Consider the following 15438-nt stretch of genomic DNA (forward strand, 5'->3'; position numbering starts at 1 on the left):
GTCCATTGCGAATATGTTCATCAGACGTAACTTAATCACGTGTAATGAAACGCAGTGTCTTATTCTCTTGGTAAATAGCTTGTTTGTGAGAGACATATACTTTTATTTCAGTGGGTTTAGTGATAATATCCCACCAGTGGCCATTTGCCTTTTTTATATCATTATAGCTTCACAAATGTTTAATGGTGCACGAGTATCGAAAAGAAAAAGGTGGTAGGAAATACGATTATAAAAAATTCTGCATAGTCGATTACAATCTCAGTGATACTACAGAACTTCTAAAAATGGTTCAAATGGCTCTGAGCACTATGGGACTCAACTGCTGTGGTCATAAGTCCCCTAGAACTTAGAACTACTTAAACCTAACTAACCTAAGGACAGCACACAACACCCAGCCATCACGAGGCAGAGAAAATCCCTGACCCCGCCGGCACAGAACTTCTCCCGACAGTTTTTGTATGTCCATGCTTGTGGCTGGAGGTCTAGGGGACTACGGTCGTTCATTATTGTAAGAAAATGAAACACTTGTAGCTGTACTTAAGATATTTATTGTATAGCTACCAGTTCCGGTGTAGCTACCAGTTCCGACGCTTCGATGCATCATCTTCAGGTCTTAGTTGCTGCTAAAGGGACTATCGCGATCCATATACACGATGCATCAACGGCTAACATAACTGGTTTAAGCGGACTACCTGTAACTGTAATACCGTCTCCCCAAACATCAAGTGCAACTGTCGCTAAGTTAGGTTGCTTGAACACGGCATTTGGCGATGAAGGCGAATCTAAGCGAACACTATCCGACCCGACTAAGGCGCTCACTATCTTCAGTTACTTTTCAAAGTCGCAAAAACGTGGCCTTTCTATATGTTATTCGGTTGAAAGTCCGTATGCCTCGTTATTAGACGTCACGCTTATTTTGGTACATCGTCATTGTGGGGTCGTTTTATGATCGCCCCAGTCACGCAGCATCGCATTTGATGGGGCACACAGGCAATATCTCAAATTTCTTCTGACCATATCGGAAGTAACTGCTGTCGCCAGATCTCGTAACCAATAGTAGAAGATACCTTCAGAGAATCGTGGTAGGAATAGATAGTTCTGGCTAAACGGTCGTGGACAATAGGGAAGACAAAGGGTCCCGAAAAGGTTTAGTATGGATTAATATGAACTTATATTAAGTCGAGGCTTCTATTTAGTCGTCTCTCAGATCCACAACTCCCAGCTATGTACTAACATATTTGTAGTCACATTGTGCAAGTTGCAGGTCCATGGGTTCATACGTCTCAGGTGTTTGAAATAGTTAAATACTAAACAAAAAATTTACGTCATATTTTTTAACTATTGACTTCAGGAGATTGCGTTTCATTTATAGCTTACAAATCTGTATTCGGATTTTGTCGAGGCAAAGTATTACGTATGTTAGTGTGGCATTTGTATTTATATTTCATTTATGTTATAGTAATTAAAATGTCTTTTAATTGAAAAGAAAATTAGCTGCATTGAGGTATTTTCAGTTCGCACATCAGTTATTGTTCCTAAGTTGCTGCAGAAAGCATGTTCTGTAGTGTTCTCATATCAGGCGTCGATGCAGCTAAGAGGTGGTTTTCTCTTCCAATAAATGTTATTAATGCTGCGGATAACTTCTGAAGCAGAAACAAAACGCGAAAACTTGAATTACACGAAGAGAGCTGATAAGTAAATATTAGTAAAAAGATCACTATGGTAAGAGAACCGATAGTTTGAAGTAATTTCACGTTGTAGCCGAAGGTGCTACTGACAACATGACTCGTGCATATGATGTTATTCATATGTATTTGACGATGCTGGCGCTGATTTCGCATTTAACATTTGACGATGCCACTATGGTTGCAGTACATTAGCACTTTGTTTTTATGAAACAGATCTGATGATGGACATTAAAGACCGAAACCGGTAATCTGTTAACAAAAAGTTTGTGACCATAGACGTAAATTAAAGGAAACTTATTTCATATGCGGGTCACTGTTTTTTCGCGACGATGTCGCAGCTTGTGTAGCCGAAGGAGTCTTTTACATCAGAATCACCTCTAACAAGCGAAAATTTAGTAATGGACTACACATTGATCAGTGAGAACATTATCACCACCATATATGACGGTAGTACGTGTTCCCGAAAGAACAGTTACCGTGGATGACCATGCAGCTTTGCTAGAAATGAAATGATAATTAAATGGACACCCTAGCTGCAAACAGGGGTTGATGTACTTCATTGGGAACATGTTGAAAATGTGTGCCCCGACCGGGACTCGAACCCGGGATCTCCTGCTTACATGGCAGATGCTCTATCCATCTGAGCCACCGCGGGCACAGAGGATATTGCGTCTGCAGGGACTTATCCCTTGCACGCTCCCCGTGAGATCCACATTCCCAACAAGTCCACACCACTACATTCGTAGTGCGCCTAATAGATGTTTGCCCATCATACTCATTACACGTGGCAGATTAATCTACCAAGTCCCGTACGAGTTCGGGCATAGCGTGTGCGTTCGCACAAGAAGGTCAATGTGTCCATTTAATTATCGTTTCATTTCTAACAAAGCTGCATGGTCATCCACGGTAACTGTTCTTTCGGGAACAGATCCTACCGTCATATATAGTTAAAAAATATGGCTTTCCGGCCATTGACCTTCTTGTGCGAACGCACACGCTATGCCCGAACTCGTACGGGACTTGGTAGATTAATCTGCCACGAGTAATGAGTATGATGGGCAAACATCTATTAGGCGCACTACGAATGTAGTGGTGTGGACATGTTGGGAATGTGGATCTCACGGGGAGCGTGCAAGGGATAAGTCCCTGCAGACGCACTATCCTCTGTGCCCGCGGTGGCTCAGATGGATAGAGCGACTGCCATGTAAGCAGGAGATCCCGGGTTCGAGTCCCGGTAGGGGCACACATTTTCAACATGTCCCCAATGAAGTACATCAACGCCTGTTTGCAGCTAGGGTGTCCATTTAATTATCATTTCATTATCACCACCTTTCTAATATCGGTATAAACCCGGCCAGGCAATAGTAACGTCACCTGGCAAGAAGCTTGCTGACCGTATGTAGAATAAGGAAGGCGCGCACATTTCAGAAACTACACGACTTGGCGGGTGTTCGAGGTGGGCCGTGCCGAGTGTCGTCAGTCCATGGCGAAATCAAGATGAAACCACGTCCAGTCGTCGTAGGGTTTGGCAGCCGCCCCTCATTACAAATGTCGGACGTCGCAGGCTCGGCAAACTGGTAAAACAGGACAGGTGGTGCACTGTGGCAGAACTAACATCAGACTCTAATGCTGGGGAGAGTACAAGTGTGTCTGAACACACAGTGCACCGAACACTCCTAACGATGGGCCTCCACAGCCGACGACCCATGCATGTGCCAATGTTAACACCACGACATCGGCAACTACGACTGAAATCGCACGCGACAATCGGCAATGGACGTAGTCTCAATGGCAGAGCGTTGCTTCGTGTGATGAATACCTATACCTTCTTCAACATGCCGATGGGAGGACGCGAATCCGTCGTCTTCCAGGGGAACAGTTCCTTGTCACCTGTACTTTGGGACGGAGAAAAGATGGCGGCGGCTCCATTATGCTATATGGGGAACATTCACGTCGGCATCCATGGGTTCAGTGGAGCGCACCATGACGGCCTAGGAGTGTCGTATACTGGTTACGGTGCACATACACCCTTCCATGTCTAACATTCTGCGTGGTGTCTGTGGTGTCACCGCCAGACACCACACTTGCTAGGCGGTAGCCTTTAAATCGGCCGCGGTCCGTTAGTAGACGTCCGACCCCCGTGTCGCCACTATCAGTGATTGCAGACCGAGCGCCGCCACACGGCAGGTCTAGTGTAGAGAGACTCCCTAGCACTCGCCCCAGTTGTAGAGCCGACTTTGCTAGCGATGGTTCACTGTCTCTCATTTGCCGAGACGACAGTTTAGCATAGCCTTCAGCTACGTCATTTGCTACGACCTAGCAAGGTGCCATATTCAGTTACTATAATCTGAACAGTTAATATTGTGAATCATGTACCGTCAAGAGCGACGTTAATCATTAATGAATTAAAGTTAAGTATGAAACTAATTACGTCCGCTTTCTGAATTCTAATTCCTTGCCATGTTCCAGACCTCACGTCAGTATAGTTCTTCTCTCCTCACGCCAACCTGCGTGAGCTAAAAAGCGTGCTTTTCGGCAGCCTCTAGTAACACGGTGTTGGCTCTTCTGCCAACAGAACAGTGTCTGTTTGTTCTAAGTCGCGTCTCCCTACCTCTTTCACGCAACGACGCTCTGAGCGTGTTTCTTAGGGAATTGACTAGTTTGAACCTGGGACCTGTTGCTGTTAAGGAGACGCCTGACCACACATGACATGTAAAGTTCAGAAGAGTTCAGTGAGACTAGCGATGATATAATCAAATACTCAATGTGTGGTGTCACCGCCAGACACCACACTTGCTAGGTGGTAGCTTAAATCGGCCGCGGTCCATTAGTACATGTCGGACCCGCGTGTCGCCACTGTCAGGATCGCAGACCGAGCGCCACCACAAGGCAGGTCTCGAGAGACTTACTAGCACTCGCCCCAGTTGTACGACGACGTTGCTAGCGACTACACTGACGAAGCCTTTCTCTCATTTGCCGAGAGACAGTTAGAATAGCCTTCAGCTAAGTTAATGGCTACGACCTAGCAAGGCGCCATTAACCATTTGTACCATTGCATGTACCTCAAGATAGAGTCTCACTCGTATCATCCAGAATGCTGTATACCAAAGGACAATATAAAAGTTAAGTGTTCTAGTAGCTACGTTCTTTTCTTTATCACATTCATTACGAAACCTGTTCCAGACTTAACGCCAGACGGCGTGAGTTGACGCGTGCCCTATCGGCTACTTCACTGTGGACTGGCTGCCTTAACAGTCCACTACACAATGATTTCAGCATCAGCTCCACTGGACTCCCTGTAAAAGAATCTTAATACTAACTAAATTTAGTGGAAGGGGTTCAAGGCTTTCCTATTTTTAGTTAGCTGGTAAAATAACGTCGAAAAAGCAGTTAAGTTTACCAGTGGAATTTTTATTCTACTCAGAAACCATTGTTTATAAATTGTACTATTGATAAAAGGAAATATTTTAATAAATGGTTCAAATGGCTCTGAGCACTATGGGACTCAACTGCTGAGGTCATAAGTCCCCTAGAACTTAGAACTACTTAAACCTAACTAACCTAAGGACAACACACACATCCATGCCCGAGGCAGGATTCGAACCTGCGACCGTAGCGGTCGCGCGGTTCCAGACTGTAGCGCCAGAACCGCTCGGCCACCAGCGGCCGGCGAAATATTTTAATACAGGATGATAAAAATCAACTTTCAACAAAAATGTGAACGAATATTCCCTGAATGGGTTTACAAGTTCTATAATGCATTGAAGGATGACCTATGCCATATCACATCTAGGTTTAAATTAAGTTTCATAAAAGAGAAAACTATCAAAAATGGTCTACAGTGACCCTCAATTATTTTTAATTACTTATTTAACTTGTCGTAAATTACAGTGGCTGATGTGGCTTCTCAACAATTATATAACAGAAAAATCATCACGTTTCAGATTTTAACTTTAAGTAGCAAATGTGAATACCACGAAGTTTAATTGACGATCGACACTAGTATTACATAAGAAGGGGATGTAACAGATGAGATTTCTGCAGTTCTGAGCGAAGCCCTATGCTCTCTTATATGGCATCGTGTGCGTTCATTACCTTGTCGTTGGTTAGGCAGCGTCAGGGGCGGCTGGCGACGCAGCTCCACACACCTCGCCATATCGGTAGCATCTCTCCCGAACTTATCCTTACTACTGTTTACCGAAGTTGGTTTAAGAAAAAGGTATCTGGCTGTGTTTTCAACTGACCAATCAGCATCTCAATATTAACCTTAAGCTCGGCCTACAAAAATTCTGTCTATCCAATGAGAAACGTTATATTTTTCGTGGTGGGGCAATGTTTTAATGTTGACGCGTATAGTCTCACGCTAAAACTTGCAGCTGGTGTGGCCCTTTTAGTGTTATCGTAAGATCTATACTGTTCTTCTGGAGGGCTCTATCTTTTGACATGGGCTGGGGGATGGACCTCTTGGCGGTCGGCCGGGTGTGCGGGTGTCCCATTGTCCCGCTCTTATCGTAGGGCCTTCCAGCCTGCATGGCTCTGCTCTCGGCTTCTGTTCTCGTCTCTCCCATCGGAACTGCGTCTGTTTCACGGTGGGAAGGTATGACATGCATTTAGACGTTCTTTTGTTAGTGTGTGGTATTCCATTTGCTCACTCGTTGATCGTATTACTTTGGTTAATTTAATGTCAGGATTTATTCGGAGCTATGTGACATATTGCCGGATTTGCTATCATGTCAGGGTTTTCACGGAAGGTGTTGGATTTGCCTGACACCTTACACATGACGATCATGTTCCCCGATGGCAGTGGCATTTTTCATCAAGTTAATACGCCGTGTCACAGGGCCAAGAGTGTGAGGAATGTTTCGAGGAACCGAGGAACACAGTGGCGACTTCCAGTTGATGAGCTGGTCTTCCAACTCGCCAGGTCTAAACCCGATCGAACACATCTGGGATGTGATTGAACGTGGCATGAGGGCTCTTCGCCCACCCCCTGGAGTTTATGGGAATTAGATGACTTGTGTGTGCACATTTGGTGCCAGTTCGTTCCAGCGGCCTACACAGGCCACATTGCTTCCGTGCCACGACACGTCGTCGACGTTATCAGTGCTAAAGCTGGAGATACCTGCTATTAAGCAGGTGGTCATAATGTTCTGTCTGCTTAGTGTATACAGATTGAGTGCCTGCAATGTAGGTCTGCAAAACCTTCGCCAGAACCAGAGGATTGGAGCTATTTTTAATTTATTTTTGGGAATACGTACAGCAGAGGAAAACATGAAAGCATAGTGTACGATTGTATATCGTTTAAAGTGTTTTAACGTTCTTACAAGAACCAAAGTAAAAGTCGGTCACTTGCCGACATGTGTCCCAGTGTATAGCCTTTTTTTTTTTAATTTGTATTCTCTGCCCCTAAATGTTTGAGTTCTGATCAATTGCAGTATCTCAGGCTTATCTCAGCCAAATTAGGAACATTTTTGGAGGAGACTTCGAGTTCCGACATTTCTCTTAGAATTAGGAAACATTCCCCGAAATTCGTTTTCACAACCAAGAGATGAGAGCTCTGGAACAATATGCCAGATAAAAGATGTACCGTAAAGGCTAGCCGGCCGCGGTGGCCGAGCGGTTCTAGGTGCTTCAGTCTGGAACCACGCGGCTGCTTCTGTCGCAGGTTCGAATCTTGCCTCGGGTATGGATGTGTCTAATGTCCTTAGGTTAGTTAGGTTTTTAGTAGTTCTAAGTCTAGGGAACTGATGACCTCAGATGTTACGCCCCATAGTGTTTAGAGCCATCTGAACGCGCGCGCGCCTGTGTGTGTGTGTGTGTGTGTGTGTGTGTGTGTGCGCCAAGTTATTTGGATCAGCGTCGAACTGTGGGCAGACCTCCATTTCCAGAGAACGTACACGAGCAGATACGGATGGGTAGATAACTGCGAGCAGGCCGGACGGACTGTTTCGTAAAAACAGCAGCCGACGAGGCAAGCAGACTGGCCGTGTCTACTGCCTACAGTCTCTCTCTCTCTCTCTCTCTCTCTCTCTCTCCCTCCCTTCCCCACAGCTCAGCCCTGGTAGACCCTTTATATACTCTACGTACTGGCCCGACTCGCAGTGTTTTACCTTCTCTTTAAATTCTTTATAAGTTCTGGCATCAACATTGTTTTCAATACTTGCATACTTTCATAATTCGATCAAATTTCTGGAGGACGTCACTAACTTCAGGTGAACTGTCTCTTGATCCAGGAACTCATGACCTCGCTTAACCGTCACCAAAACAACCAATTCAAAAATGGCTCTGAGCACTATGGGACTTAACATCTGTGGTCATCAGTCCCTTAGAACTTAGAACTACTTAAACCTAACTAACCTAAGGACATCACACACATCCATGCCCGAGGCAGGATTCGAACCTGCGACCGTAGCAGTCGCGCGGCTCCGGACTGAGCGCCTAGAACCGCTAGACCACCGCGGCCGGCAACAACCAATTGTTTTTCAAGTTATTTATAGGTACCACCACATTCAAGTCGCATACCACCTATATATACACTGATATTGTGTTTTTGACCGTCATACAAAATCTAGCAACCACTCACGGTACACTAGTACTTCGTTTGTCATCATATATGAATCAGGGTACGTTATCACAGTTGATATAAGTTTTCTGTTGCTCCCCATCAGAAGCAGACGCCTCTGCCCGTTACTTTACAGAATAAATATGTCTTTTGTATACATTTATTAGTTTATAAATACATACCTGGGATGATTTATAACAGGAAGGAACAGGAGCAAGGAGGGAATAACAGAGAGGATAAAGAAGATGAGGTGAGCCTTCTGCGTGACGAGAGAGATATACACTAAAAAGAATATATCCACAGAGGCAAAGATAAGCCACTACAAGGCAACGGTGAGGAATGCAGTATTATATGCTGCTGAAACGATGACACTGGGAAGAAATGGGGCAGAACAACTAGAGAAAGAAGAGAGAAAAATACTAGGTCCCAAAAGAGGTGGAGAGAGATGGATGCGAAGACCGAGGGAAGAATTGTACCGGAACATGAGAACTATATCCGGGGAAATTAGACTCAAAAGGGCAAGGTTATCTGGACATGTAGTTAGGATGAGTATGGACAGAATGACGAAGAGAGTGTGGGAAACAACAGGGAGGACAAGGGGAAAGACAGGAACCAAGTGGGTTGTTGAACTTCGGAAGCATAGGTAGGAATTGGGAATCAAGGTCGAAGGAAAGGAAAATTGGAGGAACAAATGTACACCGACAAATATGCCGCAGATCAATGACAGAGAAGAATACAGGAAAATATTAGTCACCAGTGGAGCCGACAGGAGAAACGGAAACTGAAAATCTCGGAAGAAGAGCGGGAGAGAAGACGAGAAAGAATGAAGATGTTCTGGGAGAAGAAGAGAAAAATGCAGTCCATGAAGGGGCTACCCGTGGTCCTACAGAAGCCGTAACGCAAGAAGAAGAAGAAGATTTATTTGTTTATGTGTTCATGGAATGTTACACTACCAGTAATCTCTATGAATTCCCATGAATAAAATATTCTAGAACTTCTGGTAACTTTACAAATGAGTTAATGTGTTAAATATTTCGCGTTATATGATCTAGGAAAAATTTAGAAATGGTTTCAAATTATTTTTAAATTTTGTTGGCACTCGTTGAGTGCTGTCGTTAGGAATATTACTAAATACTCGCTGAATATGCTCTGGGCGATCTTCGCTCCATTTTAATCCATAGCTAGCTTTTCACACATCTGTGTTGATGACATCTTATCTCTTGTCTTATCTCTTGAACTATGTGTCGTACAATGATATAATTTTTCTTGTGTAATCAGTGTTATTGTTTGTGAATACTGCCTATAAATCTGATACGAATAGAGATGTTAGTAAAGAAGTAGTACATTAAAACGTAATGCCTCGCGTATCAATGGAGAGACGTCTACAGACGTTAAAGTAACCTCTGGCGTGCCACAGGGGAATGTTATGGGACCATTGCTTTTCACAATATATATATAAATGACCTAGTAGATAGTGTCGGAAGTTCCATGCGGCTTTTCGCGGATGATGCTGTAGTATACAGAGAAGTTGCAGCATTAGAAAATTGTAGCGAAATGCAGGAAGATCTGCAGCGGATAGGCACTTGGTGCAATGAGTGGCAACTGACCCTTAACATAGACAAATGTAATGTATTGCGAATACATAGAAAGAAGGATCCTTTATTGTATGATTATATGATAGCGGAACAAACACTGGTAGCAGTTACTTCTGTAAAATATCTGGGAGTATGCGTGCGGAACGATTTGAAGTGGAATGATCATATAAAATTAATTGTTGGTAAGGCGGGTACCAGGTTGAGATTCATTGGGAGAGTCCTTAGAAAATATAGTCCATCAACAAAGGAGATGGCTTACAAAACACTCGTTCGACCTATACTTGAGTATTGCTCATCAGTGTGCGATCCGTACCAGACCGGAGGAGATAATCCAAAGAAGAGCGGCGCGTTTCGTCACAGGGTTATTTGGTAACCGTGATAGCGTTACGGAGATGTTTAGCAAACTCAAGTGGCAGACTCTGCAAGAGAGGCGCTCTGCATCGCGGTGTAGCTTGCTCGCCAGGTTTCGAGAGGGTGCGTTTCTGGATGAGGTATCGAATATGTTGCTTCCCCCTACTTATACCTCCAGAGGAGATCACGAATGTAAAATTAGAGAGATTCGAGCGCGCACGGAGGCTTTCAGACAGTCGTTCTTCCCGCGAACCATACGCGACTGGAACAGAAAGGGGAGGTAAAGACAGTGGCACATAAAGTGCTCTCCGCCTCACACCGTTGGGTGGCTTGCGGAGTATAAATGTAGATGTAGATGCTAAAGTATTGTAGGAGGTGGACAAAATTATTAAAACACCAAAAACACATTAACATTGTCTAATATGCTGTAGGAAAACAGCTTCCTTCAAAATAGTGATAAGTTCAGGTAATTACAATGGACGTGGATAGCCATCATGCATCCTTCTTTCCAAAGCAGACGACAAAGCCTCAATAATATTGACGTCTGGTGACCGTTACGGTCAGGGGAGTTCCGACAATTCATCCTCGTGCTCACAAAACCAATCCTGGGTGATGCGACGTGTGTGAACAGAGGACGTGTCGTCTTAGAACACAGCATCAACATTCAGGAACGAACACTGTAGCATGGGATGGACCTGATCAGCCAAAACTGCCACATAATCCGTGGCAGTAATGCTATCTTACAGAGTAACCACGGGATCCACGGAAAACCACGTGTCATCATCGCCGACCCCCGTTATGTTTCACTTTTGGGTCTTACACTCTGCCACAATTTGAAAACAGTGCGAATCAACACTTATCAGACCAAATAACTTTCTTCCATTGCTCCACGGCCCAGGTTTTATGACTTAGGCAACACGTGTTCCCGTTACAGGCGTTTGCATCATTGATGCACTGTTCGAAATTCCAGCTCGCCCTGCAGTTCCGTGGTTATGGAGGTCCTTTCGTGTCGTTTTGGTGCTGGCAGGCTTCGTGAGTGCGGCATTCAGTTCTGCAGTGGCTTTTGCAGCTGTCGCCGTGTTATTTTTCGTCACAATCCTCTTCAGTGACCTTTCATCGACAGCACACAACACATACTTTCGTCCGCGTTCTGGCTTATCAGATGATGTTTTCCCGCTTTCCCTGTGTGCCTTATAAATCTTCGGTACGGTTCGTCGCCAAACATTTCCGCTACCTTGGTTACGAAAGCACCCACCATTCTAGCATTAACAATTTGCGTACATTCGAATTCACTTAGCCCCGACGTAATGCGCTCAGAATTACATAGGACGCTATTCTGATCACGAATGAGGCTTGCAGCGAACTGAGGGCGTTGGAACACCGCAACATGCACGAATGGCTAGAACCTGCATTTATGGGTCTGTTTCTGGGGCTGTTTCCATGTTTCCATGTTTTTGTCCGTTGACTTCACAGAGTGCCTAAAATCGAATGTAGTTTAAATATCAATTTTGTGTTTGATCCACTCTGAATTGCGGAATCGAAGTGTGTATAGCACCACAAAATCAGAAATGAGTGACTAATACAAACACCCTACCGGTCTGTTCGCAAAGGAATGTGTTAATCGCCTCCTGCTACTGATCTCTTTCCGCAAATAAAACAACGTTGGTCCCAAAAACGAAGCGTAACACCTTATATTCCGTCACTGTACACAACAACAGTAAGTGTTTTGCAAAATTACAGTTCTAACTAATGTTTAGCGCAACATAATGACTAAAGAAAATTAATAAGGCAAATGCGAATACCACAAGACTATTAATAGTAATTTTCCACAAAGATGTACAGTTCGTGTGTTAAAATTCAGTGAAAACTTGTGTGTAAAAAATGTGATGAGCGTATGGCATCTTTGGCATAAAGGCCCTTACCCGGGGATGTTCGGCCGCCAAGTGCAAGTCTTTATTTCATTCGACACCACATTGGGTGACTTGCGCGCCGGTAATGAGGATGAAATGATGATAAGGAAAACACAAAACCCAGTCCCCGAGCCGAGAAAATCTCAAACCCGGCCGGGAATCGAACCCGGGCCCGCTTGCATGGGAGGCGAGCATGCTACGACCCAGCTAAGCAGGTAGACAGCTTTTACGTAATGTTTACATATAAAAGCCTAATTCCGACTGACAAACTCACTCACTGACTCATCAATGCCCAGTCCAATCAACTAACTACAAAAACTTGAAATTTGCAGAGGGTTTTGTCCTCAGACTGTGGGCGTCGTTTAAGAAGGGATTTTTCGATATCCCACTCCTAAGGGGATGAAGTAGTAGTAGATGATTTGTTTTTTGTAAATATGTCGGTGTTAAGACAATTTTGAAGCAAGACCTACGGAAACTGGTATTAAAGCTCTCGGTAATCGTTAAAGAATTACTAAAGCATTTGCCTTGCTCATTTAATTAATGAGGCTTGTGTGCCTCAGCGAAACAGGTAGCCGTACCGTAGGTGCAACCACAACGCAGGGGTATCTGTTGAGAGGCCAGACAAACGTGTGGTTCCTGAAGAGAGGCAGCAGCCTTTTCAGTAGTTGCAGGGGCAACAGTCTGGATGATTGACTGATCTGGCCTTGTAACACTAATCAAAACGGCCTTGCTATGCTGGTACTGCGAACGACTGAAAGCAAAGGGAAAGTACAGCCCTAATTTTTCCCGAGGGCGTGCAGCTTTACTGTATGGTTAAATGATGATGACGTCCTCTTGAGTGAAATATTCCGGATCTCCGGGCGGGAACTACTCAAGAGGATGTCGTTATCAGGAGAAAGAAAACTGGCATTCTACGGATCGGAGCGTGAAATGTCAGATCCCTTAATCGGGCAGGTAGGATAGAAAATTTAAAAAGGGAAATGGATAGGTTAAAGATAGATATAGTGGGAATTAGTGAAGTTCGGTGGCAGGAGGAACAATACTTTTGGTCAGACGAATAGAAGGTTATAAATACAAAATCAAATAGGGGTAATGCAGGAGTAGGTTTAATATTGAATAAAAAATAGGAGTCCGGGTAAGTTACAACAAACAGCATAGTGAACGCATTATTCTGGCCGAGATAGACACGAAACCCACGCCTACTACAGTAGTACAAGTTTATATGCCAACTAGCTCTGCAGATGACGAAGAAATTGAGAAATGTATGATGAAATAAAAGAAATTATTCAGATAGTGAAGGGAGACGAAAATTTAATAGTCATGGGTGGCTGGAATTCGTCAGTAGGAAAAGGGAGAGAAGGAAACGTGGTAGGTGAATATCGATTGGGGGTAAAAAATGAAAGAGGAAGCCGCCTGGTAGAATTTTGCACAGAGCACAATTTAATCATAGCTAACGCTTAGTTCAAGAATCATGAAATAAAGTTGTGGGACCGATGTCCATTGCAGTCGGCTTCATTTAATCCCACAAATCAATCAAATAAAGTTGTATACATAGAAGAAGCCTGGAGATACTGGAAGGTTTCAGATATATTATATAATGGTAAGACGGAGATTTAATAACCAGGTTTTAAATTGTAAGATATATCCAGGGGCAGATGTGGACTTTGACCACAATCGTTTGGTTAGGCACTGTAGATTAAAACTGAAAAAACTGCAAAAAGGTGGGAATTTAAGGAGATGGAATCTGGATAAATTGAAAGAACCAGAGGTTGTAGATAGCTTCAGGGAGAGCATTAGGGAACTATTGACAGGAATGGGAGAAGGAAATACAGTAGAAGAAGAATGGGTAACTTTGAGGGATGAAGTAGTGAAGGCAGCGGAGGATCAAGTAGGTAAAAAGAAGAGGGCTAGTAGAAATCCTTAGGTAACAGAAAAAATAATGAATTTAATTAATGAAAGGAGAAAATATAAGAATGCAGTAAATGAAGCAGGCAGAAAGGAATACAAACGTCTCAAAAATGACATCGACAGGAAGGTTCAAAAATGGTTCAAATGGCTCTGAGCACTATGCGACTTAACTTCTGAGGTCATCAGTCGCCTAGAACTTAGAACTAATGAAACCTAACCAACCTAAGGACATCACACACATCCATGCCCGAGGCAAGATTCGAACCTGCGACCATAGCGTTCGCTCGGTTCCGGACTGAAGCGCCTAGAACCGCACGCCCACTCCGGCCGGCTTCGACAGGAAGTGCAAAATGGCTAAGCAGGGGTGGCTAGAGGACAAATGTGAGAATGTAGAGGCTTATCTCACTAGGGGTAAGATAGATACTGCCTAAAGGAAAATTAAAGAGTCCTTTGGAGAAAGGAGAACCACTTGTATGAATAGCAAGAGCTCAGATGGAAAACCAGTTCTAAGCAAAGAAGGGAAAGCAGAAAGGTGGAAGGAGTATATAGAGGGTCTATACAAGGGCGATGTGCTTGAGGACAATATTATAGAAATGGAAGAGGATGTAGATGAAGATGAAATGGGGGATATGATACTGCGTGATGCGTTTGAGAGAGCACTGAAAGACCTGAGTGGAAACAAGTCCCCCATGAGTAGACAACATTCCATTAGAGCTGCTGACAGCCTTGGGAGAGCCAGTCCTGCCAAAAATCTACCATCTGGAGAGCAAGATGTATGAGACAGGCGAAATACCCTCAGACTTGAAGACGAATATAATAATTCCAATCCCAAAGAAAGCAGGTGTTGACAGATGTGAAAATTACAGAACTATCAGGTTAATAAGTCACGGCTGCAAAATACTAACACGAATTCTTTACAGACGAATGGAAAAACTAGTAGGAGCTTACCCCGGGGAAAATCAGTTTGGATTCCTCAGAAATATCGGAACACGTGAGGCAATACTGACCCTACGACTTATCTTAGAAGCTAGATTAAGGAAAGGCAAACCTACGTTTCTAGCATTTATAGACTTAGAGAAAGCTTTTGACAATGTTGAATGAAATACTCTCTTTCAAATTCTAAAGGTGGCAGGGGTAAAATACAGGAAGCGAAGGGCTATTTACAATTTGCACAGAAAGCAGATGGCAGTTATAAGAGTCCAGGGACATGAAAGGGAAGCAGTGGTTGGGAAGGGAGTGAGACAGGGTTGTAGCCTCTCCCCGAAATTATTCAATCTGTATATTGAGCAAGCAGTGAAGGAAACAAAAGAAAAATTCGGAGTAGGTATTAAAATCCATGGAGAAGAAATAAAAACTTTGAGGTTCACCGATGACATTGTAATTCTGTCAGAGACAGTAAAGGACTTGGAAGAGCAGTTGAACGG

The 15438-nt window shown here is 43.9% G+C and overlaps 1 protein-coding gene and 1 non-coding gene across 2 annotated transcripts in view; one reads left to right on the plus strand and one right to left on the minus strand.

Annotated features, from left to right (window-relative positions):
* Positions 1-15438, plus strand: part of LOC126201832 (uncharacterized) — an 827155-nt gene that overhangs the window by 29363 nt on the left and 782354 nt on the right. The gene's annotated exons all lie outside the window — the stretch shown is intronic.
* Trnat-ugu (transfer RNA threonine (anticodon UGU)) lies at positions 2270-2344 on the minus strand. Its single transcript has one exon. It is a non-coding gene; the product is annotated as a tRNA-Thr (tRNA).

This window comes from Schistocerca nitens, chromosome 1 (genome assembly GCF_023898315.1).
Source record: "Schistocerca nitens isolate TAMUIC-IGC-003100 chromosome 1, iqSchNite1.1, whole genome shotgun sequence".
Taxonomy (NCBI): Eukaryota; Metazoa; Arthropoda; class Insecta; order Orthoptera; family Acrididae; genus Schistocerca; species Schistocerca nitens.